Source organism: Silene latifolia, chromosome Y (assembly GCF_048544455.1).
Source record: "Silene latifolia isolate original U9 population chromosome Y, ASM4854445v1, whole genome shotgun sequence".
NCBI lineage: Eukaryota > Viridiplantae > Streptophyta > Magnoliopsida > Caryophyllales > Caryophyllaceae > Silene > Silene latifolia.
The window spans coordinates 406,325,437-406,340,140 of record NC_133538.1 but is presented as its reverse complement, the minus strand read 5'-3'; the positions used below and the strand labels follow the sequence as shown (position 1 = coordinate 406,340,140).

At 47.0% G+C, this 14,704-nt stretch overlaps 1 long non-coding RNA gene across 1 annotated transcript; it reads right to left on the bottom strand.

The window, feature by feature from the left end:
* Positions 1 to 878: 878 nt before the first annotated feature.
* Positions 879 to 14,127, bottom strand: LOC141626319 (uncharacterized). The gene is made up of 4 exons (XR_012535916.1): positions 14,018 to 14,127; positions 13,757 to 13,811; positions 1,681 to 1,765; positions 879 to 1,028 (listed from the first exon to the last, which is right to left on the bottom strand). It is a non-coding gene; the product is annotated as an uncharacterized LOC141626319 (long non-coding RNA).
* Positions 14,128 to 14,704: the final 577 nt, after the last annotated feature.

Below are 14,704 nucleotides of genomic sequence, written 5' to 3'. Positions count from 1 at the left end.
TAAATGTACTAACATGACTATTCAATTGGCTGATAGGTCTATTAAGCACCCTATGGGTATCTTAGAGGATGTGCCAATTAAGATAGGGAAATGTTTCATTCCAGTCGACTTTGTAGTGATAGATATAGCTGAAGATTCTCGTGTTCCTATTATTCTAGGACGACCATTCTTGCATACTGCAGGGGCGGTTATAGATGTTAGACATGGGAGTCTTACGTTCAATATTAGAGATGATACTATCACTTTTGGTCTTGACAAAGCATCATGTCCTCCTGATTTAAAAGCTTCTTGTCATATGATTAATGGTCTTGATCCTACTATTGATGATTCCTTTGCTTATTGTTTTGACAGGAATCCATTTGACGCCCCTGCTACTACGCCACTACAACAAATTCCTTACGTTTATGACGCTTTTTGAGCCATTTTCTGACGCTTAAAAGCGTCAATAATTTCTTTCTCGACGCTTTCTAAAAGCATCAATTTTTTGGCCGTCAATATTTTTTGACGCTTTTTTGTGTCCATCTTCTCGACACTTTAAGGCGTCAAAAGATAAATTTCGACACTTTTAAGCATCATGAAATTTGGGGTATTGAATATAGGCTATTCCATTTCGACGCTTTTAAATGTCAGCCGGTACATTGTTCGCACTTTATCATTTGGAGGGTTTGTTTCCAATGATAAATTAAGTTGGAAACTCATTTTTTTCCCTCCAATCTTTTGAGAGTGAAGTAGACTTTTAAAAGCAATCAAGCTGCAACAAATTATTGAAAGCCATTATCAACAGAATCTCACTATAAAAGCTGAAATTATGCATTTACAAAAACCATTGTAGCAATTACAAATGCTAAGTGTTCAGTCTAAGAAAATTTGATTCCATGGGAATCTTGCAAATTAAATGAGATACAAGTCCACACAAAAAAATTCATCTGGTAATCTACACTACTGCTTCAATCTTTTCGCTTGATTAGAAGTTTCCCTCTTCCGATTTTTCTTTTAGCTGGTCCATTAATTATTTTTGCGCTGTCAACCTGTTAAAGATCGGAAAAAATAATATATAAGTATACTTAATCGACACAAAACCTGGTGAATCAAAGACGTAAACAAATGAGAAGTAAAAATGGACAAATAGATAAAACAACAAGCTGGTATGCTTGTATATTTGGTGCCATGCCATGGACATAACGAGAAAAAAATGAAGCTATGTCGTGAAAAAAGTTAATAGTACTCTCTAGTCTGTACCTCTTAGTGTACAAGGGGTAACCTATTCATACTAACTCAATCAAAAGACAAATGGCTAGACTAACTTGAATTATGCATTAGTTAGGATTTGGTTTATGAAGAAATGATTAAACATCAGAGAACGAAATGACAGCAAGAGATCAAAAGCAGATCAAGACCAGTTCAATGATAGTAGGACTTTGTTTAAATATATCGGCAGCATAGTGGTCAAAAATAGCTAGTTAAGCTACTGACATTCTAGATTGACTTTCAATGTATAATGAACATGAAAACACATTTTTTCTAGCTTCACAGCAAGAAGTTCTACGACAGTACCAAAAAGTAAGTTATAATTTAGCACTTTAGAAATTCCATGCCTTCAATTCTAAATTGAAGGCTAAATAATCTTAAGTGGAACCAATAACTAATTCATAAGAATGATAGGGGGGGAAAGCACAATACCATCATAGACACAAGCTTCTTGAACATCACGAACAACAACCTGCTCAACAATGTTCCTCACAATGAATCTTTTGATACCCTTGTCCTGATCAAGGCAAAACACCCACAAATTTATCAGCCCACCACCAGATCAATTCACACACTATTCAACAAACAAATGAACTGAATTATATTTGGACAATCAGTGAATGTGTGTTGACAATTAAAGTCTGACATTTATCAACAATGACTAAGTTTTCATAATTTGCAAACTTGTAAGTATGTCTAGAAAATCAGTGACATACAAAGATCAGACACGTACTTATATTGTTGCATCCAGCCTTAATTGATGAAGTATGGTTACATCTCTAGTCAAAAATTTGATCTCGTACTTAGTTGAACAAATAAACCTTTTCGGTTTCCACCCTAACTCAAATCAATTACATATACAAGCAAGATGAAGCATCAAACATCTCAAACCCCTTATTAAATTCAAAAATTACATGTGGGTAAGACGTACTACTTAGGTAATGAACCTCAAAATAAGGGAAAGTGAAGGAAATAGGTGGTAGGTGGTGGTCTTAAACGGTGGAAAGCGAAGTGATGTGGGGAATTTTTATCTTTGTTTGAAGGTAATGAATTACCTAGGGGAGACGGAGAACTATTACACCCTTCTAGAGTATCTATTACTCCGTCACCCTTACTTTCAAATTCTACCAGTCTAACACCACCTGCGCTTTTACTGCCCATGTAACGCCTCTTACATTACTACAAAATCAGACATGTAAAACGGCAATATACTGACATACTTATGGCCTGGAACGCGAGAACTCGGTATATTCACAACCACCGTTTCCCCTTAAACTAAGTAAAATCTAAAGTGAGATAGTCTCTAAATAATTTAGATCCAAAATGACTCATATGAAGCGTACTTAAACTGGAAAATTACACCACAAACCATAAACATAATGATGGGGCATATTCTACACCATTGGCCAAGTCAGTCAACATATTGAGCGAAGGTCAAAGATATCCACAAAGTCAGTCAACGACACTTAGACACCCTTAAGCCTTGACGCGTCAGCGGGTCATTGTCTCTTGTGCCTCGGCTGAGGACAACTTCTTGGCGGGGCACATATCCGCGTACTCATATCCAAGACCCCTCGGCATGGAGTCACGGGGCCCGCCGGCCTGCCATGGGTCCCTCGGCCGAGGGTAGATCGGTTTTTCCACCTGCTAGCCACTTGGCACTTGGCACCACGCGTGACAAAAGGTGAAAGTCTATAAATACTCCTCAACCCTCATTGAGGAAAGGATCCACAATCTAACCTAAAACACCTCATAATTTGGTAATATCTTCCTTATCTCTCTACAATATATACTTCGCCAAGTAACACACAACTTATCGCTTTAAGTTCACTGACTTGAGCGTCGGAGTGAGTACGCTCGGCCAAAGCCGAGCCCTCAGTTTGTTCATTGTTTCAGGAGACCGAAAGGAGGATTAAATCAAAGACGTCATTCTACAAGCCACGAGTGGTAACAAATAACTGCTTCGGAATCATACCCGGAACAATTGGCGCCGTCTGTGGGGATAGATACTAGAAGCTAGTCAAATCCCTTGCAAAAAATAAAAACAAAACCCACCCAACGAGCTAAGAAGATGTCGAAACAACCAGAAACGGTGCTTGTGGAAACCGAATTCTACCAAGATGACACATTCCACAACTCGAAATCGGGCGGTCCCCCACGGCCGTATCAACGATACGACGAACGGATGCCGAAGGAACAAGATACACCGCGCCCGCCGACCAAATCACTATCATGGGACATGTGGTTGATGCGGCTAACCGAAGTTACTCCTGGACCTAATGGGTAGCACGCCGACTCACACTGTCACAACGACAAGAGCGGCACACTATTGAGGAGATCGGGGTCCAAAAGTGACTCGAGAAACTTGAACGAAGCATTGGAGGAAGCGACCATGTCAAAACGCGGGAGCCCAGTGCGGGTGGTAGACTGAGTCCTTCCCGCACTCGCGGAGGAGGGACGGTGTCGCCGCAAAGACCGACGAGGCGCCCCGAGGGAGGAGTGAAAGAAGTCCGACTCACCGAGTCGAGAAGAAGTCCGACTCACCGAGTCGGAGAAGAAGCCCGACTCATCGAGTCGAGAAGAAGCCCTTCCCGCCACGGGGAGAGGAGCGGACTAAGGATGCGAGGAGCCGTCGCCGCGTGTCATTCGACACGTGGTCGACAGCCCCTCGATGCCTATGTCCTAGAGGTCCCGGTCGACTAAGCTAAAGTTGCCACCCATATCATACAAAGGAGAAGGCGACCCAACCGACCACGCCGAGGCTTTCGAGTCTTACATGTCGGTATGGGAGCAACTTGATGAGGTTTGGTGCCGAGTCTTCCCAACGACTCTGCATGGGATGGCACAAAGTTGGTATAAGGGGCTACCCGATGGGTCGGATATCTTTGTTATGCCGACCTAAGGGACACATTTTTGGATATTCTTGCAATAAGAGGAGGGCCGTTGAGACATCGGATCTCGACTATCGACGGGAGGGAGGCGAGTCTCTCCGAAGTTATGTGAAGAGGTTCGACGCCAAGGTTCGGCAGATTCGTGAGTGAACGGCGAGTGGCGGCCTTCGCAGATCGATGAAAGGCCTCCCGAGGGGAGACTTAAAAAACGAGCTCATCAAGTGCGGAGGCCTGAACCTAGACTCCCGGGGAAGATGGCCGACCAAGCCATAAAGGTGGAGGACTATCACAAAAACTCGGGTAGGCCCAGCCGAGGCCGGGCACTCGGAGAGAAAGAGCCGCCGGGAGGACAACCCGGATGAAGGACGCCATGACAATAATAGGTCACGGTCCGACAAATCCGCCAGAAATGAACTCGGCGGGCGCCGGGGGGAGTTCGGGACCGTACTACCAAAAGCGGTACAATGGTCACACCCCCCTGGTCGTATCTGCTGCCGAGGTCTTCTCCCTGAGCAAGAACGAGGGTCAGAAGTGGGAAAGACCTCCCAGGGCGAGGGGGGACGGTGACACGAGCCAGTACTGTGAGTACCACGACCATACCGGTCACTTAACTGACAACTGCCGGCATCTGAAGAATGCCATTGAAGAGCTGATCCGGAAGGGGAGCCTCAGCAAATATGTTGTCGGAGGCCAAAAGACTAATACCGGCGGCTCAAATAAAAAATCCGTCTTTGAACGGATAGGAGTAATCCATGTTGTCATCGGGGGCAACGAGAACGGCGGGTCCGCTCATGGGCACAAACGGCACCTGAACGAGCTATATCAGGCCATAACCTTTGTGCCCAAAACAGCGATCCCCGCTTCCAACATCCCCGATATGACTTTTGGGAAGAAGGACTACGAGGGAGTCATCGCCCCGCACAGCGACCCACTTGTAGTCCACTTGGACATAGCCAACCACCTGGTCAAGAGGTGCCTGATTGACACAGGCGCCTACACGAACATTATGTTCAGGGAATGCTTTCTCAATCTCGGTCTAAAGATTGAGGACTTGAGCCCCTGCACCAATCCATTGTACATTTTTTCCGGGGCCGGCCTGGTACCCATGGGGTCAATCAGACTGCCGGTGATGTCCGGCGAGGGGAATGCGGCTAAGAATGTCCTATCTGAGTTCGTGGTCATTGACGGCTCGTCGCCTACAACGTTCTCATAGGCCGAGTCACTCTGAGCGAGGCCGATGCAGTAATGTCCATCCGGGCCCTGACACTGATGTATGTCTCGGACCGGGGGGAAGCGCATAAGCTCGTCTCAAAGGACGAAAAAGACGAAGTAGTCAATGTCCGGATATCCGCGAGGAGGGTGCAACATGCAATCCCTCAAAGTGGCGAAGAAGTCAGAGAAGGGGAAAAGCCCATCCTTACAACAGGAGGGCGACCTCATGGATGCCACTGTCGGCATGGTCGAAGGAGCGGAGACCGAAGAAATGGAAATTGACCCGGGCGCACCGAATCGTCGGTGTCAACTGGAGCCAAAATTCGGGCCGCTCTCCTAGACCTGGCGAGGAAGAACAAAGACGTCTTCGCTTACTCAGCAGCCGAGATGCCAGGCGTGAGCCGGGAGGTAATTGTTCACAAGCTGAACGTACTCTCTACCGCTCGCCCTGTCAAGCAGAAGATGAGGAACTCCTCAGCCGAGAAAGACGAAGCCATCAAAGCCGAGGTAGATAAATTACTAGCGGCGGGCTTTATCATGCCTTGTACTTATCCTGAGTGGTTAGCTAATGTTGTAATGGTGAAGAAATCATCGGGGGCGTGGAGGATGTGTGTAGATTTTACCAATCTTAATAAAGCGTGCCCCCAAAGATTGCTATCCCTTGCCTCGAATAGATAGTTTAATCGACGCCACGGCAGGCTACACTATGCTGAGCCTGCTGGACGCCTTCTCAAGGTATCATCAGGTATTCATGGCCGAAGAAGACATGCCTAAATGCGCATTCATCACCGGTAACGGCACATACATGTATAAAATGATGCCGGTCGGTTTGAAGAACGCCGGCGCAACTTACACAAGACTGGTGGACAAAATATTCCAAAATCAAAAAGGGCGAAACATTGAGGCTTACGTCGACGATGCTATTGTAAAAAGCAAGTCTGACAGCGAACACTTAGCCGATTTACACGAGACATTTTGTTCACTGAGGAAATACAAGATGAAATTTAACCCAATGAAATGCAACTTCGATGTCCGGTAAGGTAAGTTCCTCGGCGTGCTTGTCAGCGCCAGGGGAATTAATGCCAATCCAGAGAAAGTCCAAGCAATCCTGGACCTGCCGGAGCCGAGGAATCGAAAAGAGGTTATGATGTTGACCGGGAGGATGGCGGCTCTTGCCCGTTTTATGTCTCGGTCAGCCGACAAGAGCACCCCATTCTTCAAAGTGTTGAAGGGAAATAAGGACTTCAGCTGGGGGGAGGAACAGAGCACCGCTTTCATGCAATCGAAAGCTCATCTTCAAACTCTCCCAACCCCCGTCCAGGCCGATCTTTGGGGAGACGCTATATCTATACATAGCAGTTACCTCGGCCACGGTCAGTGCCGTGATCATCGGAGAAGAAGACAAACAGCAACACCCAATCTACTTTGTCAGCCATACATTGTTGCCCGCCGAAAGGAATTACCCGCTAATTGAAAAAGCAGCCTTTGCCGTCGTCGTTGCTGCAAGAAAATTGAAACCTTACTTCGACGCACATCCCGTGACGGTCTTAACCGACCAACCATTGGAGAAAGCATTGGAAAAATTTGAGCAATCCGGCAGGCTCATCAAATGGGCAAGAGAGCTATCCCGGCCGGTATTCAATACAAGCCGAGGCCCTCGATAAAGGGACAGGCACTTGCAGATTTCCTGGCTGAGTGCACATATCAAGAAGAGCAAAACCCCGGAGTATGAGAAGTATACACCGACGGGTCCTCCACGGTAAACAGCTCAGGAGCCGGCATACTTATCATCAGCCCAAACGGGGACGAGTTTGAGTACGCCTTGAAATTTACCTTCTCGGCCTCAAACAACGAATCCGAATACGAGGCGGTGATAACCGGAGTCGAGCTAGCTAGAGTGCGCGGGGGCGGAACACATCGTTTTGAAAACAGATTCACTTTTAGTGGCTAATCAAATAAGAGGAGAGTACGAGACTCGAGACGACGGGATGGTAAGATACCGGAAAGGGTAAAAGCGACACTTCAAAATTGAAATCTTTCCGATACAATGCATTCCCAGTGTCCGAGAACAACCGAGCCGACGCTCTCTCAAAGCTTGCCAGTTCAACCATCAAGAATGTCGGACCGTCTTTGGTGGACATCGGGAATGCCAAAAGCATTCGAGACCGTCGGCATGGTGGGCGACGTAGAGGCCGAGACAACGTGGATGACTCCGATAATGAAGTACAAACTGATGAATGAATTACCGGAGGACCGCAGTCTCTCACAGAAGATAAAGAGGATCGCAGCAAGGTACTTGGTGTTTGAAGGAGAATTATACAGGAGGTCCGTGATAAGGCCACTCTTGAAATGTGTCGGCCCACCGACGCGAGCTATCTTGTGACGAAATTCACGAAGGCGTCTGTGGTCATCACATGGGGGCAAGAACACTAGCCCACAAAGCTCTCCGAGCCGGCTACTTCTGGCCCACCATGCTTGAGGATTCCAGAGCCAAAACCAAAAAGTGCAACAACTGTCAAATGCATGCTCCGGTGATACATGCACCTTCCCGAGACCTGCAGCCGGTACTTAGTCCCCTTCCTTTTGCACAGTGGGGGATGGATCTACTAGGGCCATTTCCAACGGTATTCGGAGGAATAAAGTACTTGATTGTCGCCGTTGACTACTTCACCAAATGGGTTGAAGCTTTCGCAGTGCCAACCAAGACGACGGCGGCCGTAAGAAAGGTAATCTGGGAAATTGTCATAACTCGTTTTGGGTTACCCCAAGTCATGGTATTTGACCATGGCCGAGAGTTTTGGAGTGACACAATAATGAACTGGTTGGAAGAACTTGGTATCAAATTTGCATACTCCTCCTCCGCCACCCACCCAGAGCAACGGACGGGCGGAGGCGCCAATAAAACAATCCTCAACGGTGATCGAAGAAGACAGTCGAAGACCTAAAGGGAAGATGGGCCGATGAACTACCCGGCGTCCTATGGTCCCTCCGGACCACGGAGAAAGAAGCAACGGGGTACAGTCCATTCCACTTAGTCTACGGATCTGAAGCAGTCCTGCCAATTGAAGCAGCGGTGCCGACATTCAGAACGGCCACCTTTAACCCGGTTGAAAACGAGGAAGGCCTGAAAGCCTCCCTAGACCTGGTCGAAGAAAGCCGAGATACAAAGACACGCCTCAACTCGGCGTATACCAAAACTGAATGAGAAGAGCCTACAATCGAAAAGTCCACAAAAGGGACTTAAAAGTAGGAGACCTAGTCCTAAGAAAGTCGGCCGCCACCAACAAAGGGAACATTCATGGTAAATTGACGGCTAACTGGGAGGGTCCCTACAAAGTGGTTGAAGAAATGAGGCCGGGTACATACCGGCTGACAGACATGGAGGGTGTGCCTTTGATGAGCCATTGGAACACTGACAATCTCAGGAAATACTTTGTATAGCGGCGGAGGTGTCCAAAACAATTGTTGGCACCCCGACGCGTGTTTATATCTAATGAAGAATCATCCAAGTTTTCCATCAAAGTGTTTATCCCCTCCGTAGTCATATCGAGGTAGACGCCACGGCCCAAGCCGGGCAGTCACCCCAAGAAGTAGACGCCACGGCGATCACTACAAGTAGCGATTGATACTCGCGAAAGCGACCAACATGCCTTAGGAACGTATAAGTACAGTTGAGACGCAATTCTAGCCGCCTCGGCCAACCGAAGGCCTGGCAGAAGAAGCGATCAATATGTCTACAGATACAAACGCTGTCGAGCCGTAACCTCTAGCCGCCTCGGCCAACCGAAGGTGTGGCAGGGGACACAACGGTCGATACGCTAACATATTCACAACGGCGGTTGGAAAACGCAAATCGGACGCCTCGGCCATACCGAGAGTGAAAGAGGAAGCGACCAACATGCCAACATGTTTAAAAAACGTTGAACACGGTTGAGATACGCATTCTAACTGCCTCGGCCAGGCCGAAGGTAAAAACGAAAAAGCGCTCAATTAATAACGTAAGAAGACAAGTGAAGGATTGTGATCAAACTTTACTGAAAATGATTACAAGGAGAATACAGACGACGGCCGTCCCCATAGGGATAAGCCAAAACACAACCTACCAAAGTTTTACAAAAAACAAGGAAAAGAAAAACAAAAGGTTGCAGACATATCATTTGAAGCGCTAAAAGATGGCAGGGAGGAAAGGCTTAATAATTGGCCCCTGAGCACCGGCTATCCGAGATGCGGGTGAGCTGGTGACGACCGCCCGTCTCCCTATGCCTGTTGCTGCCCGCCATCGGCGACGTTAGCAGTATCATCTTTGGTAGGCGACCCAGAAGCTGTCTTGGCAGCCTCAGCCTCAGCAGCCTCAGCTGCCCTCATTCTCTCAGCTTCCTCCTTGGCCGCCTTAGCCTTCTCAGCAAGGGCCGCCTTCTCCGCGGCCTCCTCTTCCTCCTTCTTCACCCTTGCCTCCTCAGCGGCCTTCGCCTCCGCGGCCTTCTCCTTAGCTTCAAGCTTGTCATCAAGCAGCTCGTCAAATTTTGGCCACGGAAAGGAACCATCAAGAAAGAGCTCCCCAATCACTTCCCTGGCGGCTTCTTCGGCCAGGTCCCGGTATTGGGCGCACATGTTAGGGAGGAAACGCGTTGGAGCGTCTCAATGTCCTCCTCCCTCTGGGCGATGATAGCCTCCTTATTCCGAACCACCTTGCCCTGGGCCTGAAACATGGCCTTCCATTCGTCCCTCTTCTTAGCATTGAAGTCGGCGACTTTCTGAAGGTAGTCACGCCCCTCCAGCAGCTTAGCGGCATCAGCCTTGGCTCTCTCAGGGAGGACTGCTTTTTAAGCGTCCTCCCTAAGTTTTCTCTCAGCACGGACCGCCTCTGCAGCCTCAGCCTTGGCCCTCTCAGCTTCCTTCTCCGCAGCAGTGAGTTCAAGCCTGAGCCGCTCGAGCTGTGGAGCAGCTTCCGCCATGGCCTTTTCTTGCTCCACAATAAGAGCACCGGCCACCTCAGCCCACTTCGACAAAGAACTGGACAAACTCGGGCCCTCCGACCTAATCGGGCGGGGTAGGCTTCGGGGAAGGAGGAGACGACGGTGGCATCGTACCACTTGCCTCACGCGATTTCGCTTCTCGACGCCGTTCAACAGTGTGTCCGGTGAGGGCGGCGGTTGATCTACAAAAAATTCAATCAAAGCATCCATGTCAACATTCATGGACATACCAGAGAGCCTGTCATCAGGAACGCCTAATGAACCGGCTAAGTCTGAGCCACATGATAGATCTGTACCAGGCTTGGTCTTCTTGGCCGGAGGACGCATTTCTTTGCCGGCCCCGGCAGCAGTAGCAGTAGTAGAAGCAGAAGCATCAGCGGTAGTAGTGGTCTCTTTCCTCTTGCGGAAGAGAGGAGATTCCACTGCCAAGGTGACCACCTCCTCGGCGGTAATATCAACGACCTCCACCATCTCTTTCTGGACTGAAGGGATGGGAGGTGGAACTGATGTTGAAGCCGTCGCCGCCGAAGACTTTGTTTTCCGCGATCGGCGCGGTATGTTACCGGCAACCTTCGCCTGGGCCGCCGACACGTCGAGGGCCTTCAGCTGCTGATCCATGAGATCATTTGGCGGCGGTCTGCGATCACGGGTCTGGGCCTTAGGATGAAAATTAACAACTGTCTTATCCTTGGCAAGTCCCATTCTCCCAAGGATATCTTCAGACAGGTCCGGGCCGAAATGGTCTGCAAAGGAAACGAAGCGAGGGTTAAGAAGAAGAAATAAATAAAAATTCAAATAACAGAAACATTAAAAGCAGAGATGGGCCTCACACCGACCCCACTCACCCCGTTCGGGGGCCGGTATGAGGCCGACGTGGCAGAGCAGCTCATCCTGAAGAATGATCTGCGTCGGGGGCATCCATCCCTTCGGCATCCCATTCTTCTCAGCCTCAAACAGCCTCATCGCCCGCTTCTCATCCGCATTAAGAGAGACCCTGTTGGCGTCCATCTTAAGCTTACTCCAGGAGACCCATTTGTCATGCTCCACCTTACTCTCGCACCGCAAATTGACTTGGTGCTGGAAGGACCGGGGCAGTGGATAATCCTCCGGAACCTCAACGTACACCCACCGCGCATTCCAGTCCTTGCAGGAAGAAAGCTTATCAACGGAGACGTAACCCGGCTCCGTCTGCACGCTGTACCACCCAACGCGACCAGGGGCTGACGGTCGAAGGTGATGAAGCCGGCGGAATAAGTTAACCGTTGGGACCTACCCCTTGAAAAGGCAGAGCCACACAAAGCCGACTATAGTCCTAATGGCCAACGGGTGCAGTTGGGCCATGACAACGTTCATGGCTTTAATTATGGCCATAACGTATTCATTCAGAGGAAACCGGAGCCCATACTTCAGGTGTCTGATGTATACGCCGATGCAGCCCTTGGGAGGGCAACAGACCGCCTGACCTTCCCCAAAAATAACAATACTATACTCCCCTGCCGAAGGAGAAGTGACGTTCGAAAAAGTCAGGACCAGAACAACTGGAAAACTTGTGGGTCCAAGCACGGTCAGGGCAGACCTTACAGGCGTCGCCGTGATCCATGATGTACGGCCTCTCCTCATTAGGACGAGTCCTTTCAACATCATCACCGTCATCATCAACATCATCATCCTCATCCTCCCATTCCTCCAAAACTTTTGGATCAACCTCAGGAGAAGGAGACCTAGGACCCCCGGACCTTAGCGGGATGGCGGCTAGTGCCTCCTCTTCATCAAGACGCGACGGGGAACCTCCCGGCGCAGGGTTACTAGGTCCGGCATCAGCAGAAGACATGTTCACAACAAAAACTTAAACAATTAAAAGATCGTAAATTTGTTTGTTTACCTGGAAGAAAAAGTGCTACGCCGAAGTAACGATTCTGAAGACTAGAAAGAAGTTTCGTCAAAGAGGGCTAGAAAGAAGAAATTTTTTAAGAGAATAAGATTTTGGTGGCCAAAATCCCAGGCTAACTGCTCTATTTATAGAGCAAAGCCCACTCAATCCGACCAATCAGGGTAAAGCCCATGAAACGTCAACCAATCAACAACGAGACACATGTCAAGGAAGCAGCCATGGAATGTCAATCGACAAACAGTGACAAAACTTCTTCAACACGCTCCTTGACAGAATGCCAATCGACGTATCTTCTTCCGCACGCCCCTTGGTATCTACTTGCCAAACGGCCCGCTGATTCAACCAAGCTTGACAGCACCGACTGGGGGCAATCAAAAGCACACGGCACTCACAACCTCGGTCTCAGCCAGCGCCACTTTCTTTTCCACATCTGATGTCCATTACACATCCATGTGGAGGGAGGATATGATACGGTACGGCCTAAGCAGAACCAAGCCGAGGTAGAAGAAGCCGGGACAGAAAAAATTTTTACTTGCGCAGAATACGCTCAACACTCATCGAAGGTCCATACCACGGCATAGACTACGCTGGGGGCAAATTGATGGGGCATATTCTGCACCCGCTGACCGAGTCAACATATTGAGCAAGGTCAAAGATATCCACAGCAAGTCAACGACTTAGACAGCCTAACCGACGCTGACTGTCGGCTGTCTCTTGTGCCTCGACTGGGACAACTAGCCAGCCGGGGCACATATCCGCGTACTCATATCCAAGACCCCTCGGCATGGAGTCAACAGGGCCCGCCGGCCTGCCATGGCTCCCTCGGCCGAGGGTAGATCAGTCTTTCCACCTGCTAGCCACTTTGCCACTTGGCCACTACGTGACAAAAGGTGAAAGTCTATAAATACTCCTCAACCCTCATTGAGGAAAGGATCCACAATCTAACCTAAAACACCTCATAATCTGGTAATATCTTCCTTATCTCTCTACAATATATACTTCGCCAAGTAACACACAACTTATCTCTTTAAGTTCACTGACTTGAGCGTCGGAGTGAGTACGCTCGGCCAAAGCCGAGCCCTCAGTTTGTTCATTGTTTCAGGAGACCGAAAGGTGGATTAAATCAAAGACGTCATTCTACAAGCCACGAGTGGTAACAAATAACTGCTTCGGAATCATACCCGGAACACATAAGAAGATGAAAATATGGGTAAACTGAGTTTAAATGAACCAGGCTTTCATCAAACCAAATCTACTTGCATCTCTGATCTACGTTTTAGGCACTAAGTAAAATTTACATGAAAATCCAAACCAGAAAAAGTAATCTAAAAAATTTATTAAGACTAATGTTGATTGAAATTATTCTAGACGCGTTGCCATACTAATATGGTGCATCTAATAATAGATGAAGTCATCAAACACTCAAAATGCAGCAAACACCAAAATTGAGGCAAAATTCAATTTGAAGAGGTCGCTTGTTGAGCAAATCCTATGAATTATTATGGCAAAAACATCAGAATAACTGAGAAAGAAGTTACCTGACAAAAACTGTAAATAGATCAGTTCGAACACACATCTAATGCAAAGCTTGGCCTGCAATTTAAAGAATATAAACAACATCAATTCCCCAAAAATCGAGTAAAATTGCAAATAATTCTGGACAAAAAAATGTTGAGCGCAAATTAAGTCTTAATTTGTTGAATAGATGATCAATCAGAGAGGAGATCACCAAAACGTTGATTTTAAGCCCACAACTAAGATAAGTTAAGTGCGCTTGATAGTTAATTTGAGAGGCTTACACTGTAATTTGTATTGTGTGATGTTTTGGAGATGAAAACAAGAGTGGATGATAGATGATGAGAGAGAAACGGCGAGGTGAAGAACTGCTAGGTTTTTTCTTGCTAGGTTCCCAATTTTTTTGAATGAAAATGAAATTACGATGGCGGGTCAAATGAAACTTTACTAGTTTTAAACCCGTGCAAAATTGTACGGGTTTGTATTTAGGACGGTATGAATGTTTTTTGATGAATATTTTATTTTTATAATTCTATTGTAATTATCTAATAGTTCTATATCAATGATCTACATGTTTAATGTAAATCAGTGATCTAACTGGAAATGAACATTCTCCACGTAAATAGGATGCGTTAAAACCACAACTACCGGGTGAATGTTCATTTCCAATTACAGAAGAATTAACATCAGTAAGAGTTTCACCATATTCGGCACATAGATCTCTCACTAAGCGCTCAACAACATCGTACTATCTAGTTTTAAAAATTATTTAAGTTATTTAATTTATTCACATTGTTTGTAATAATTAATTTCATTAATTTATGTAATATATTCCCATTATATGTAATTCATTCCCGTAATTAAATGTAATTTATTCTCGTAGTTATGTTATTTTATTATTAATTATGTAATTTTATTATTAATTCTGTAATTCATTCCGATTATATGTAATTTATTCATTTATTCCAATT